Genomic DNA, 14707 nt, shown 5'->3' with positions numbered 1-14707 from the left:
CTTTTGTTTGCTCTTTTTTTCTGGCTCTGCCATGACTAAGTAAATGTGAGAAATAAAGCTTTCATTAGTTTGTTCGTATAGCTGTTAGCTAGCCAGTGCCTCGGTCGTCGTTGGGGGGGGGGCTCCATTCCCCCTGGAACAAGTCACTTATCAATTTCTAATTACTCCCAAACTGTAAAAATGTTGCATGGTTCCCCTTTAACTCGTCAGTTTAAGATATTTGGTCCACAAATCTGTTTAATCGTGTGAGATTTCAGACCATAAAATATCACATCTGTTTTACCGGCTCCTGTAACGCATCCCCGGCAAAACTCAATTTGCGACCGTAAAATCCAGCATGAATGTCCACAAATCATCAGACACAACAGGGTTATTCCCATTCTAATCCAATTCCATCGTTTGCATGGTTTATTTTTCTGTAAGTAATTCCATTGACGAAGTTTATTGTAGCAACAGCGTCTTCATGCCAAATTGAAATTTCTGTGAGCAGACCCACAGATTTCTCCATCTCGTCAACTGCATTGAGGTAAATCCATCAAACAATCCAGTTAAATCCACTTATTTCGATGACATCGCTATGCCAGTATCTGTCGTTCTCAGCTGACAGTGCCACCTCAGTGACACCTGCACAGCAACACGCTCAAGGCGCAGAGTTATACATCAAATGTGAAACATTTGAATATTTTGCCACAGTCTACTTGATATTTTATGGTCTGAAATCTCACACGATTAAACAGATTTGTGCACCAAATGTAACTGGATTAGAATGCGTATTAATCATGTATGGCACAGTATCCTACAAAAAGAATTCTACCACTGGAAACATGTCTGTATTAATCACAAAATATGAAGTTTATCTTTAATCAAATGCCATGTTTCACCACAAACAAATGTAAAATACAGAGCCACTGTATTTATCACAGCATTGTATCAGAACTAATATTTGTATTTTATGTGTAAATATTTACTGTTTTTGTGAGTTTTACTATAACCAGTTTGATAATGTAAATAAAAAAAAAAATGCATAAAAAGTTTATGCATTTCGCGTGCATAGTTCAAAGGTTTTGGCTTACTGAACTTGACGTCTTTTTCTGGATCACTTGTTTCTGCAGTAAAATATGGTGTTTACTGGCATTAATATTTTGTGAAAATATTGGTTGGGGGAAGAATCAGAGATGGTTACTTGCCCATTGACTTTCTTTTTCCCCCCACTCTTTGTCACCACAGCAGAGATTGATCTGAATGTTGATCTTTTCTCTCTCTCCTCATGTTTTACATTGGATGCTCTTCCTGACACAACTCTATTACATGGAAAATGGGCAGTGGTGGCCTTGAACGAGGAACCTTCTGCTCTGGAAACAAGTGCACCAATAGCTTGGCCAATTGTTGTGCATTTGTGACATCACCGTCCGCCACCACACACACACCAAATGTACCTACTGAAAATGCCCAAACAGTTGTACAGGAAAGATTTGGAGTTGCTGTTAGAGTGAAAGTACATTCAGAAGTCTATGTCCAGCAGAAAAAAATGTCAGGGTAACTGGTATCATAAGCAGTTTGACTTTTGTATCCTTAAAGTGGTAATGATCATAAGTAGGCTACTGTTTTTAAATGTCTGAAATGGTGTCCCCACAATTCTTCTGTTGCAGGCGGAGGAGAGATGTGCCCCCTTAAGAGCTTGGGTTAATGTTTGTCGACCCAAGGATTGCTGGCAGTTTGAGGGAGAAGCGTCCGGGATGGTTCCATTAAAAATGGAGCCATGTCACAGATGGGTAGGACTAATGGCTTCATGCGACTCACCAAACATCTGTTACTGAGCAGTTGTCATCTACTCCTGCGTGGTAGTTTTATTCAGTGCTCAGAGGAGTATTTTTCAGGAGTTGAAGGCTCCATAGTCGATGTTGGCTCATCGTTCTGATCTATGAATGAGCTGTTTATTGTAACTGCCTTCAGTCATTGGGCTCAGACTTGCATATGAACATGTATATTCTAATGTTTAAGCTGTTGTCTGTTTTAGGACAGATTATCTACACAGAGTGGCTGCATTGGCACAGGCCTCCATGAAGATGGTCAAACGCAATCAACTACCTGCATAATCAACACCAAAGGTTCATAAATTTCTTTCTACACCACTTACCCAAATGGATGCACTGTATACTAGCTTTCCTGACTTGTATACTAAAAGCCACTGAAATGTCCTTAACAAACTGAGCTCTGCATTTTGGTGTCTAGTGCTCCATAATAAACTACCCATATCAGTAGTGACATGGTGACTTTCATTGTTCATATTGTAAGTAACAGATTATCTATACTGCTTGCCCTTGGTGGTCTCTTTTCCTTGCCTTTTTTACAGACAGCTGTGTGGAGGAGCCTGTACTACTTTACCATCATGGTTTTCAAGACCTTCATAGCCTGCAGCCACTGCTCCCCAGTTTACTGCGTCATGAAGTGGAGCTAGCACTGGAGAAACTGGGCTTAATATGGGATCGGACATATGCTTGGGACATCTTCATGGATATGATGGTGAGACACTTGGGAACTTAACTTTTCTGATCTCTGAAAATGCAAGGTGGCATGTGACCCTTGAAATAATGGATTTAGTTAATGGGATTTCAGAACCCACAGCTACAACCCCTGGCAAAAATTATGGAATCACCGGCCTCGGAGGATGTTCATTCAGTTGTTTAATTTTGTAGAAAAAAATCAGATCACAGACATGACACAAAACTAAAGTAATTTCAAATCTCTCTCTCTCATTTCTAGAAATCTGGCCAATTTTCTTAAATCCTCCAAACCGTGACTATCCAGGGTTGGGACCAGGAAGCAGAGTTGTAGTCTTACACACCTCTCTGCAGCTTCTCTCCCCCTGCCATCCCCTCATTACCCCATCCCCGTAGAGACGGTGCCTGCTCCCAGACTACCAATAACCAGCAAAAAATCTATTTAAGCATAAAAATTCAAAAAGAAAAAATAATATAGCACCTTCAACTGCACCACAGACTAAAACAGTTAAATGTGGTCTATTAAACATTAGGTCTCTCTCTTCTAAGTCCCTGTTGGTAAATGATATAATAATTGATCAACATATTGATTTATTCTGCCTTACAGAAACCTGGTTACAGCAGGATGAATATGTTAGTTTAAATGAGTCAACACCCCGAGTCACACTGGACCAGCTCTGCACCCTCCATCGGGTGCTCGAGGGTTCATGGGAGTTCGACCAACCAGTCCACATGTGCTTTGTGGATCTGGAAAAGGCATTCGACCATGTCCCTCGTTGCACCCTGTGGGGGGTGCTCCGGGAGTACGGGGTCCGGGGTCCTTTGCTAAGGGCTATCCGGTCCCTGTACGACCGCAGCAGGAGCTTGGTTCGCATTGCCGGGAGTAAGTCAAACCTGTTTCCAGTGCACGTTGGTCTCCGCCAGGGCTGCCCTTTGTCACCTGTTCTGTTCACTATTTTTATGGACAGAATTTCTAGGCGCAGCCAAGGTGTAGAGGGGGTCTGGTTTGGGAACCACAGAATCTCGTCTCTGCTGTTTGCGGACGATGTGGTTCTGTTGGCTTCGTCCAATCAGGACCTTCAGCGTGCACTGGGGTGATTTTCCGCCGAGTGTGAAGCGTCCGGGATGAAAATCAGCACATCCAAATCCGAGGCCATGGTTCTCGACCGGAAAAAGGTGCTTTGCCTTCTTCAGGTCGGTGGAGTGTCCTTGCCTCAAGTGGAGGAGTTTAAGTATCTCGGGGTCTTGTTCATGAGTGAGGGACTGATGGAGCGTGAGATCGATAGACGGACTGGTGCAGCATCTGCAGTCATGCGGTCGCTGTATTGGACCGTCGTGATGAAGAGAGAGCTGAGTAGGGGGGCAAAGCTCTCGATTTACTGATCGATCTACGTTCTGATCCTCACCTATGGTCATGAGATTTGGCTCATGACCGAAAGAACGAGATCACGAGTACAAGCGAGATGAGTTTCCTCCGCAGGGTGGCTGGGCGCTCCCTTAGAGATAGGGTGAGGAGCTCGGTCACTTAGGAGGAGCTCGGAGTCGAGCCGCTGCTCCTCCACATCGAAAGGAGTCAGTTGAGGTGGCTCGGGCATCTTTTCCGGATGCCCCCTGGACGCCTCGCTGGAGAGGTGTTCCGGGCACGTCCCATTGGGAGGAGGCCCCGGGGAAGACCCAGGACACGCTGGAGGGACTACATCTCTCGGCTGGCTTGGGAACGCCTTGGGGTTCCCCCGGAGTAGCTGGGGGAGGTGTGTGTGGATCGGGAGGTCTGGGCGGCTTTGCTTGAGCTGCTGCCCCCACGACCCGACTCCTGATAACGTGGAAGAAAATGGATGGATGTTTCTTTCCCCTTCCCCACATTTGTGCCTCAAGACAGTCCTGTCTGAGGTCTACAGACAGTTACTTTGAATCCATGCTTGCTTTGTGCTCTGACATGAACTGCCAACTGTGGGACCTTATATGTAGACAGATGTGTGCCTTTCCAAATTATGTCCAATCAAATGAATTTGCCCTAGGTGGACTCCTATTAAGCTGTAGAAATATCTTATATCTTAATATCTGATCATCTTGAGGATGATCAGTGGAAACAGGTTTCACCTAAGCTCAATTTAGAGCTTCATGGCAAAGGCTGTGAATACTTTTATTTTTAATAAATTTGCAAAAAAAACAAACTTTTTACATTTTCATTATGAGGTATTGTGTGTAGAATTTTGAGGAAAAAAAAATTTATCCACTTTGGAATAAGGCTGTAACATGACAAAATGTGGATAAAGTGAAGCGCTGTGAATACTTTCCGGACACACTGTATGGTTGCACGCTGACACACGTCAAAGCAAAATTAAGTGTTTGAGATTTAATATTCCACCTCACTCGAAGAGATGTAGTGTACTCTGTGAACTTCACTATGGAAACATCACCAACCTTTTGTCTTTGTTCTTGTTTTTAAAATTTTAGAAATTCTTTTAAGTATTCATAAAAATATATAGAAACGGTCTCAGAGTGTTTTCTTCATGTCAAGGGCTTCCATTAGAGAATTGATAATGTGATGATTGTCACTTTTTAGTTTATGAAATCACTTGATTACCGGTGTCGCCGACCGAATGGTCCTCCCTAAAAATCAGTCTGCCCTGCCTTCACTGCACGTGCGTCATTAGCCAAGGTTCACTGATTAACACCTCGTTTCTGCTTAAAACTGCACTCCAGTCATCATCTATCTCAGCGACAGATATCTGAAGCTTTTGTACAACAATAATTTCCACATAAATTCAGCATTATTTCATCATAAAAGATGGAGTAAGCGGTCAGAGTGCTGCAGCTACACAAGCTCCTAGGTGATGCGCTCACTGCACGTGGGTCATTTCAAAGTGTCAGAGTATTGCCTCATTTTTGGTTAAAATGACCTTGTTTCTACTTAAAACTGACTTTAGAATGATTTAAGTGTTTTTACCTTGTCATCTGATGGTTAGTAATGACAATATTCCCTTTGATTGTTTAGGGTGAAGACACTCTTAGACGAGCTGCTAAACTTAGAAATGACGCACGCGCAGTGGAGGCAGGGCAGACCAATCTGCGACGCCGAGTTTATTTATTTAATTTATGACTTGTATTTTAACATCTCTCAGTTCAAGAAAACAAAAAAAGAATGAATATGCTGATCCCTAAAAATGACTGAAGCGCCAATATTTGTTTTTGTATGTCTCACAGGTCTCTATCCCTTATACACATTATTATATTGAAATACATACAAAAACATATTTAAGGGAAAATTAACAATAAAATGGCAAAGCAATTATGTAAACTATTGAGGCAAGATGCTTGGATATTTTGCACAATACATTTTTATCCCCCCCGGCTGAAGGCCCGAAGGAGGATTATGTCATGACGTTTTCCGTCCGTCCATCCCAAAAAGGGTGCAAGCACTCTGAAATCAACTCCTCTCACATTTTTATTAGGAATTTATTGTAACTTGGTACAAATCCTTGTTAATAGTCATATTGTAATATTGTACAAGATTGACAAATTTTGGAAAAGTTATGGCCCTTGATTAACAAATCTAGACACTGCATTTTCATGAGTTGGTGTCCACATTCTGACATCAACTCCTCACATTTTAAGGAGGAATTTTGGGAAGCTTAGTACAATTTCTTGAAATGTTATCAGAATGTAGCAAACACATGTACCAAAGCATACAAATAACGAATGTTTATGAGTTCAAGCTCTCGATTTACCAATCAATCTACGTTCCGATCCTCACCTATGGTCATGAGATTTGGCTCATGACCGAAAGAACGAGATCACGAGTACAAGCGGCCGAGATGAGTTTCCTCCGCAGGGTGGCTGGGCGCTCCCTTAGAGATAGGGTGAGGAGCTCGGTCACTCGGGAGGAGCTCGGAGTCGAGCCACTGCTCCTCCACATTGAAAGGAGTCAGTTGAGGTGGCTCGGGCATCTTTTCCGGATGCCCCCTGGACGCCTCGCTTGAGAGGTGTTCCGGGCACGTCCCGCTGGGAGGAGGCCCCGGGGAAGACCAGGACATGCTGGAGGGACTACATCTCTCGACTGGCTTGGGAACGCCTTGGGGTTCCCCCGGAGGAGCTGGGGGAGGTGTGCGTGGATCGGGAGGTCTGGGCGGCTTTGCTTGAGCTGCTGCCCCTGCGACCTGACTCCGGATAAAGCGGAAGAAAATGGATGGATGGATGGATGGATGGAGTTCAATGGTACGAATATTTCGTGAGGTGAAAGCTGGAACATACCATTCAACGAGGCAAAAGCTGGTATGTTCCAGCTTTCACCTCATGAAATATTCATTCCATTGAAAGAATGTAAAAACATTCATTATTTGTTTTATATAACAGCTAAAATAGATCCTTGTCATTTGATATTTTATTAATTTATAAACAACAGAAAAGGGACTTGCATTTTGGTGTTCCACTGTAACATGTAGTCCAGTGATGCTGTGCAATGACTTCGGACTTCCATAACAAAAAAAAAAAAAAAGAACTGTGTAGTTCCTTAGTCCAGCCAAAAATCACGTCAGCGTTTCATGTGAACAGGTCTTCATGCATCCAGACGTCTTCATGCATCAAGAATTAGCAGCGTCAGTTAGCTCAATTAAATTGTCTCAGGAGAGTTGTTGTTCCCTGCTCGGGGACACACACGCAACCATGTCATGCGAGTACTACCAAAAAAAGACTGTGTACAGTAGTGTTCAGAATAATAGTAGTGCTATGTGACTAAAAAGATTAATCCAGGTTTTGAGTATATTTCTTATTGTTACATGGGAAACAAGGTACCAGTAGATTCTCACAAATCCAATAAGACCAAGCATTCATTATATGCACACTCTAAAGGTTCTGAAATTGGGCTATCAGTAAAAAAAAAAAAAAAAGTAGAAAAGGGGGTGTTCACAATAACAGTAGTGTGGCATTCAGGCAGTGAGTTTGTCAGTTTTGTGGAACAAACAGGTGTGAATCAGGTGTCCCCTATTTAAGCATGAAGCCAGCACCTGTTGAACATGCATTTCTCTTTGAAAGCCTGAGGAAAATGGGACATTCAAGACATTGTTCAGAAGAACAGCATAGTTTGATTAAAAAGTTGATTGGAGAGGGGAAAACTTAAACACAGGTGCAAAAAATTATAGGCTGTTCATCTACAATGATCTCCAATGCTTTAAAATGGACAAAAAAAAAACAGACGTGGAAGAAAACTGAAAACAACCATCAAAATGGATAGAAGAATAACCAGAATTGCAAAGGCTCACCCATTGATCAGCTCCAGGATGATCAAAGACAGTCTGGAGTTACCTGTAAGTGCTGTGACAGTTAGAAGACGCCTGTGTGAAGCTAATTTATTTGCAAGAATCCCCTGCAAAGTCCCTCTGTTAAATAAAAGACATGTGCAGAAGATGTTACAATTTGCCAAAGAACACATCAACTGGCCTAAAGAGAAACAGAGGAATATTTTGTGGACTGATGAGAGTAAAATTGTTCTTTTTGGGTCCAAGGGCCACAGACAGTTTGTGAGATGACCCCCAAACTCTGAATTCAAGCCACAGTTCACAGTGAAGCATGGTGGTGCAAGCATCATGATATGGGCATGTTTCTCCTACTATGGTGTTGGGCCTATATGTCGCATACCAGGTATCATGGATCAGTTTGGATATGTCAAAATACTTGAAGAGGTCATGTTGCCTTATGCTGAAGAGGACATGCCCTTGAAATGGGTGTTTCAACAAGACAATGACCCCAAGCACACTAGTAAAGGAGCAAAATCTTGGTTCCAAACCAACAGAATGAATGCCTCGCAGATGTGAAGAAATCATGAAAAACTGTGGTTATACAACTAAATACTAGTTTAGTGATTCACAGGATTGCTAAAAAAGCAGTTTGAACATAACAGTTTTGAGTTTGTAGTATCAACAGGAGATGCTACTATTATTGTGAACACCCCCTTTTCTACTTTTTTTTTTTACTAATAGCCCAATTTCATATCCTTAAGTGTGCATTTCATGAATGCTTGGTCTTGGATTTGTGAGAATCTACTGAATCTACTGGTACCTTGTTTCCCATGTAACAATAAGAAATATACTCAAAACCTGGATTAATCTTTTTAGTCACATAGCACTACTATTATTCTGAACACTACTGTATGTCAGAAATGAGTTCAGCTTTTCTTTCTTCTTTCCTCTTTACAGCCTCCAGACAGCACAGTGGATTTGTGTGTGTGTGTGTGTGCGCATGTGTGGGGGCGCATGTGTGATCACGTGTGTGCGTGCGTGCGCATGCAAAGTGCAATGGTACCAAACATATGGAACCAAATTTGCACTCTAAATGCAATGCAACACAAATGGGATGAATTAATCCATGTCATGTGACATACAAAGCACCAATCAAATGACAAGGATCCACTCACAGCTGTTACATAATGGAGGATATTGTGCTGTCAGAGCAGTCTTGGTAAATAGTCTTCTCCACAACATGGTTTTTACTTTTCCAGATGACATAAAAAGGATGTAAATAAATTGCATCCTCTGATTTGTTTGGCAACACTGAAAATAAGAGTGATGAGATAACAGTGGAATAATTCTGCTATATCCTGCTCAGTAATCTGTGTTAACTCATAGGTTTGCCAGTATTGTTAACACATTGTTCTCTCAGCGATCCTTTGTTTCAGCAAATGCGTCTGAACAAGTGAGAGGTGACTCAGTGATGCTGCGATCAGGACACAGTTAAGCAGCAGCTTTTGTCTGTGCTCTCATCACTGGGCAGCAGGTGACCCCAATTTTCTGCAGATGACAATGCAATCAAAGTGTTTTGATTTGCAGCTCACAACTCCTGCACCTCTTCTCACCAGCTCAGGCCTCCTGTGCCACTCTGTCCAAAGTGATCTCCTTTGGGCACAGCTGACCCAGATATCACAAACATTACACTGATGAACTCAGCTGTGGACTTAAGTGGATGCTGCTGAAATTTATTTGGGTTTCTTTGTATTTTAAATATTCATTGTAAAGCCATACACTAAACCTTGCTGCTGCTGGCCACGCTTTAAGCTTCACAGATAAACATGCAAGTTAATACCGCTGACGTCTCCTGTAGACTGGCACACAAAGTGCCTCTTCATTAATGTGTAATTACCAAAAGAAAGAAAATGAAACTCTGTGAAGCTTTGTTGTCTTTCATTTGCAGCTTCACTGAGGTTATCTTGTTTTTCTGTGTATTTGAATGTGATGAAGTCACGAATGTCACCTGAAGCTGATGTAACTTTTTTGGTTCTTGGATGTTCTTGTTTGTTCAAGCTCAGTGAGCATTTAAAAAAAAAAAAAAAAAATCTATTTTTAAGGAGAGGATGTTGTCCCGGAAGACAGCTCACCCCCCCCCCCCCCCTTTTTTTTTTTCTTTTTGGGGGCAAGTCTTTAAAATGCAATTTACAACTATGTGCCAGTAAACATTTTTACTGAATAAAGATGCTTGTCTCTTATTTTTCAGTATATAATGATTGGCCAGTTTAACAGTCATTAGCTTTGGAATAAACACCTTCACTGGAAATATTTTAAATTGATTGTTAATGCAGTGTTTCATTTACAGATGTTTTGTATTTTTACACTTGTGCAGCAGTAGCATATGCAGATGTATTGTTTTCAGTTCTATGCCTTGTGTTTGAGTTAATCTGCTTTGGGGTAAACCTGGTGAAATATTTGAGACACCCAAGGACAAAGTGATTTGATACAAAAAACAAAATGGGTGATAATTCATGATCATGGACCAAGGTCAACTTCTTTTTACATACATGCACGAGGCTTGGTGGTTAGGACTGCTGCCTTGCAGCAAGAAGGTGATGGCTTACATCTCACCTGGTCCTGTGTGGAGTTTCCATGTTCTCCCTGTGTTCACATGGGTTCCTTCTGGCTGCTCCAGCTTCGTCCCACGTTCAGACAAGCAGCTTTGTTACGCTGGTCACTTTAAATCGACTGTAGGTATGTGAGTGAGTTTGTCTATGTGGCCTTGCAGTAGACTGCCGTCCTATCCAGGGTGTACCCCCACCCCTCTCGCCCAGTAACCACCGATAGGCTCTGACTCCCCCACAATCCTGAATTGGAGTAAGTGGGTAGATGAATGTGTACATGGTGCATCTGGAAAGTATTCAGTGCTTCAATTCTTCCACATTTTGTCATGTTACAGCCTTATTCCAAAATGAATTAAATTCATTTTTTTCTCGTCAAACTTCTACACACAATACCCCCTAATGTGAAAAAGTCCCCCCTCCCCTTTATGACATGTTTGCAAATTTATTAAAAATAAATCGCATGTATGTAAGTATTCACAGCCTTTGCCATGAAGCTCAAGATTGAGCCCAGGTGCATCCTGTTTCCACTGATCATCCTTGCTGTTTCTACAGCTTAATTGCAGTCCACCTAGGGTAAATTCAGTTGATTGGACATGATTTGGAAAGGCACACACCTGTCTACAGATAAGGTCCCACAGTTGACAGTGCATGTCAGAACACAAACCAAGCATGAAGTCAAAGGAATTGTCTGAGCACAAATCTGGAGAAGGGTGCAGAAACAGTTCTGCTACTTTGAAGGTCCCAATGAGCACAGTGGCCTCCATCAACCATAAATGTAACAAATTCGGCTCCATCAGGACTCTTCTGAGAGCTGGCCGTCCGTCTAAACTGAGCGATCGGGCAGAAGGGCCTTAGTCAGGGAGGTGACCAAGAACCCAATGGTCACTCTGTCAGAACTCCAGCATTTCTCTGTGGAGAGAGGAGAACCTTCCAGAAAAGCAACCATCTCTGCTGCAATACACCAATCAGGCCTGTATGGTAAAGTGGCCAGATGGAAGCCACTCCTTAGTAAAAGACACCTGAAGGACTCTGACCATTCTCAGGTCTGATGAGACAAAGACTGAATTTTTGGGTGTGAATGCCAGGTGTCATCCTTACAGTGAAGCGTGGTGCAAGCATCATGATATGGGCATATTTCTCCTACTATGGTGTTGGGCCTATATATCGCATACCAGGCATCATGGATCAGTTTGGATATGTCAAAATACTTGAAGAGGTCATGCCTTTGAAATGGGTGTTTCAACAAGACAACGACCCCAAGCACACTAGTAAACGAGCAAAATCTTGGTTCCAAACCAACAAAATTAATGCCTCACAGATGTGAAGAAATCATGAAAAACTGTGGTTATACAACTAAATACTAGTTTAGTGATTCACAGGATTGCTAAAAAAGCAGTTTGAACATAATAGTTTTGAGTTTGTAGCGTCAAGAGCAGATGCTACTATTATTGTGAACACCCCCTTTTCTACTTTTTTTTTACTAATAGCCCAATTTCATAGCCTTAAGAGTGTGCATATCATGAATGCTTGGTCTTGTTGGATTTGTGAGAATCTAGAGAACCTACTGGTACCTTGTTTCCCATGTAACAAGAAATGTACTCAAAACCTGGATTAATCTTTTTAGTCATAGCACTACTATTATTCTCAACACTACTGCAACTATTTTTTTTTTTTTTGAGAGAGAGAGGAGGAGAGTTTTAGCATGTGTTATTTGTATAGTTTGACCAATTGACAACCAGCAAGAGAAATTTAGGTCAGATTAGCATTATAAATCATTATACATTTATACACTCACATTCGCACAGACATTCAGACACTATAGTGATTTGCACACATACACATGCATACTTACACATATTAAGTACACATACAGAGAGAGTAATAGGATAGCAGATAAGTGTAAAGAGAATGTGAGAACATTAGAAAATGTTTGTGTGGTAGTCTGTGTAGTGAGTGAGAGTGTGAGGTAAGGAGAGAAAGGGAGGATGGCGGCAGCTGTTTATCCAACTCTTTACAAGCTGGACAAACTACGAGGTCTGTCAATAAAGTATAGGTCCTTTTTATTTTTTTCAAAAACTATATGGATTTCATTCATATGTTTTTACGTCAGACATGCTTGAGCCCTCGTGCGCATGCGTGAGTTTTTCCACGCCTGTCGGTGACGTCATTCGCCTGTGAGCACTCCTTGTGGGAGGAGTCGTCCAGCCCCTCGTCGGAATTCCTTTGAGAAGTTGCACAGAGATTGGCGCTTTGTTTGATCAAAATTTTTTCTAAACCTGTGAGACACATCGAAGTGGACATGGTTCGAAAAATTAAGCTGGTTTTCAGTGAAAATTTTTAACGGCTGATGAGAGATTTTGAGGTGATACTGTCGCTTTAAGGACTTCCCACGGTGCGAGACGTCGTGCAGCACTCCCAGGCGCCGTCGTCAGCCTGTTTCAAGCTGAAAACCTCCACATTTCAGGCTCTATTGATCCAGGATGTCGTGAGAGAACAGAGAAGTTTCAGAAGAAGTCGGTTTCAGCATTTTATCCGGATATTCCACTGTTAAAGGAGATTTTTTTAATGAAAGACGTGCGGGCGGATTGCAGCGTCGGCTCGCAGCCGCCGCGACGCTCCGCCACAGGAAAAACACCTCTGTTGGAAGCCTTAAGGACAAGTTGGAACATGTCCAGGTGTTAAACAATTTCTCATATACTCACTCCACTGAAAGCCATCAAAAGCCGCCTGGATTTTACAAATGGTTATCAACACGGAGGTGTTTTTCCTGTGCCGCCGCACCGCGCCGGCTGCGTCCCGACGCACGGAAAAAAAATCTCCTTTAACAGTGGAATATCCGGATAAAATGCTGAAACCGACTTCTTATGAAACTTCTCTGTTCTCTCACGACGTCCTAGATCAATAGAGCCTGAAATGTGGAGGGTTTCAGCTTGAAACAGGCTGACGACGGCGGCTGAGAGCGCTGCACGACGTCTCGCTCCGTGGGAAGTACTTAAAGCGACAGTATAACCACAAAATCTCTCATCAGCTGTTAAAATTTTCACCGAAAACCAGCTTAATTTTTCGAACAGTGTCCACTTCGATGTGTCTCAGGTTTAGAAAAAATTTTGATCAAACAAAGCGCCAGTCTCTCAGCAACTTCTCAGACAAAGGAATTCCGACGAGGGGGCTGGACGACTCCTCCCACAAGGAGTGCTCACAGGCGAATGACGTCACCGACAGGCATGGAAAAACTCACGCATGCGCACGAGGGTTCAAGCATGTCTGACGTAAAAACATGACTGAAATCCATATAGTTTTTGAAAAAAATAAAAAGGACCTATACTTTATTGACAGCCCTCGTATAGCTTCATATGCCAACAACTGGAGAGATGGCAACAAAGCCGAACAGACTCAAGCCGAACACCATTGAAATCATTTTTTTTACAAGAAGACATAAATGCACGGCATCAGATACGGACTACATCATCAGTATTGTTTTTGAACTGACTGTTTTTGCAAGCTGACTGAGAACAATTTTGTATTGGATTGATGGAGTGTTTGGAACCTTAGGAGCAGTGACCCACAACAAAATGTAAGTCCCTTTTCTCTTGTTTATAAATTAATAAAATATAAGGATCTATTTTAGGCTTTATAGACAACAAATATGAAAGATGGAATGTTCCATTCAACTTTGCTGCACCTCCATGAATGGAACATTCTGTCTTTCAGCTCAGGAAATATTATTTCCATTGCATGAATGAAAAAACATTCATTCATTGTATACTACCACAGTTTATACATTTAAAATAATGCAACGGTACATACTTAGACCAAATACTTCTTTTGTTGTTTTTTTCTTCTTTTTGTTTGTTTTTTTGGGGTTTTTTTTTTTTTTTTTGGTCATTCTTGGAGTGAAATCAATATGTGTTATGCGTTAAAGAAGCTACATTTCCAATGTTAATATTTCAGCTTAAATTTATTTATTTTAATGACAAAAAGGATTGCAATTTCCACAATCTGAAGATGCTTTTGATCAAACAAAAAACGTTTTATGTATCTGGTTCAAATCGGTTGAAAGCACCTTTGGAATAAATCTGGATCATTCTTGGCATTTTATCTCAAACAAATTATAACAAACATTACCTCTTTTTTAAATCTCAAAATATTTTTTGTCTAATCTGGCGAGGTTTTTATTATTATTATTTCTATGTTCTGGACGCTGGCGGACTGTTCGGTGGAGGAAGTCGTCCTCCTGATTAATCAGACGCACCTGTCTCTTTATTAGCGGCTGTTCCAGCGGCGCGGCGTTTCTTTTCGCACCAGGACTTCCGTCGGCTCCGTGGATAAGTAGCTGCAGCGGCCTGGCACAGGAACTCCGTCT

The sequence above is a fragment of the Thalassophryne amazonica genome, chromosome 4 (assembly GCF_902500255.1).
Source record: "Thalassophryne amazonica chromosome 4, fThaAma1.1, whole genome shotgun sequence".
Lineage (NCBI taxonomy): Eukaryota > Metazoa > Chordata > Actinopteri > Batrachoidiformes > Batrachoididae > Thalassophryne > Thalassophryne amazonica.
Note: the sequence above shows the minus strand (reverse complement) of the source record.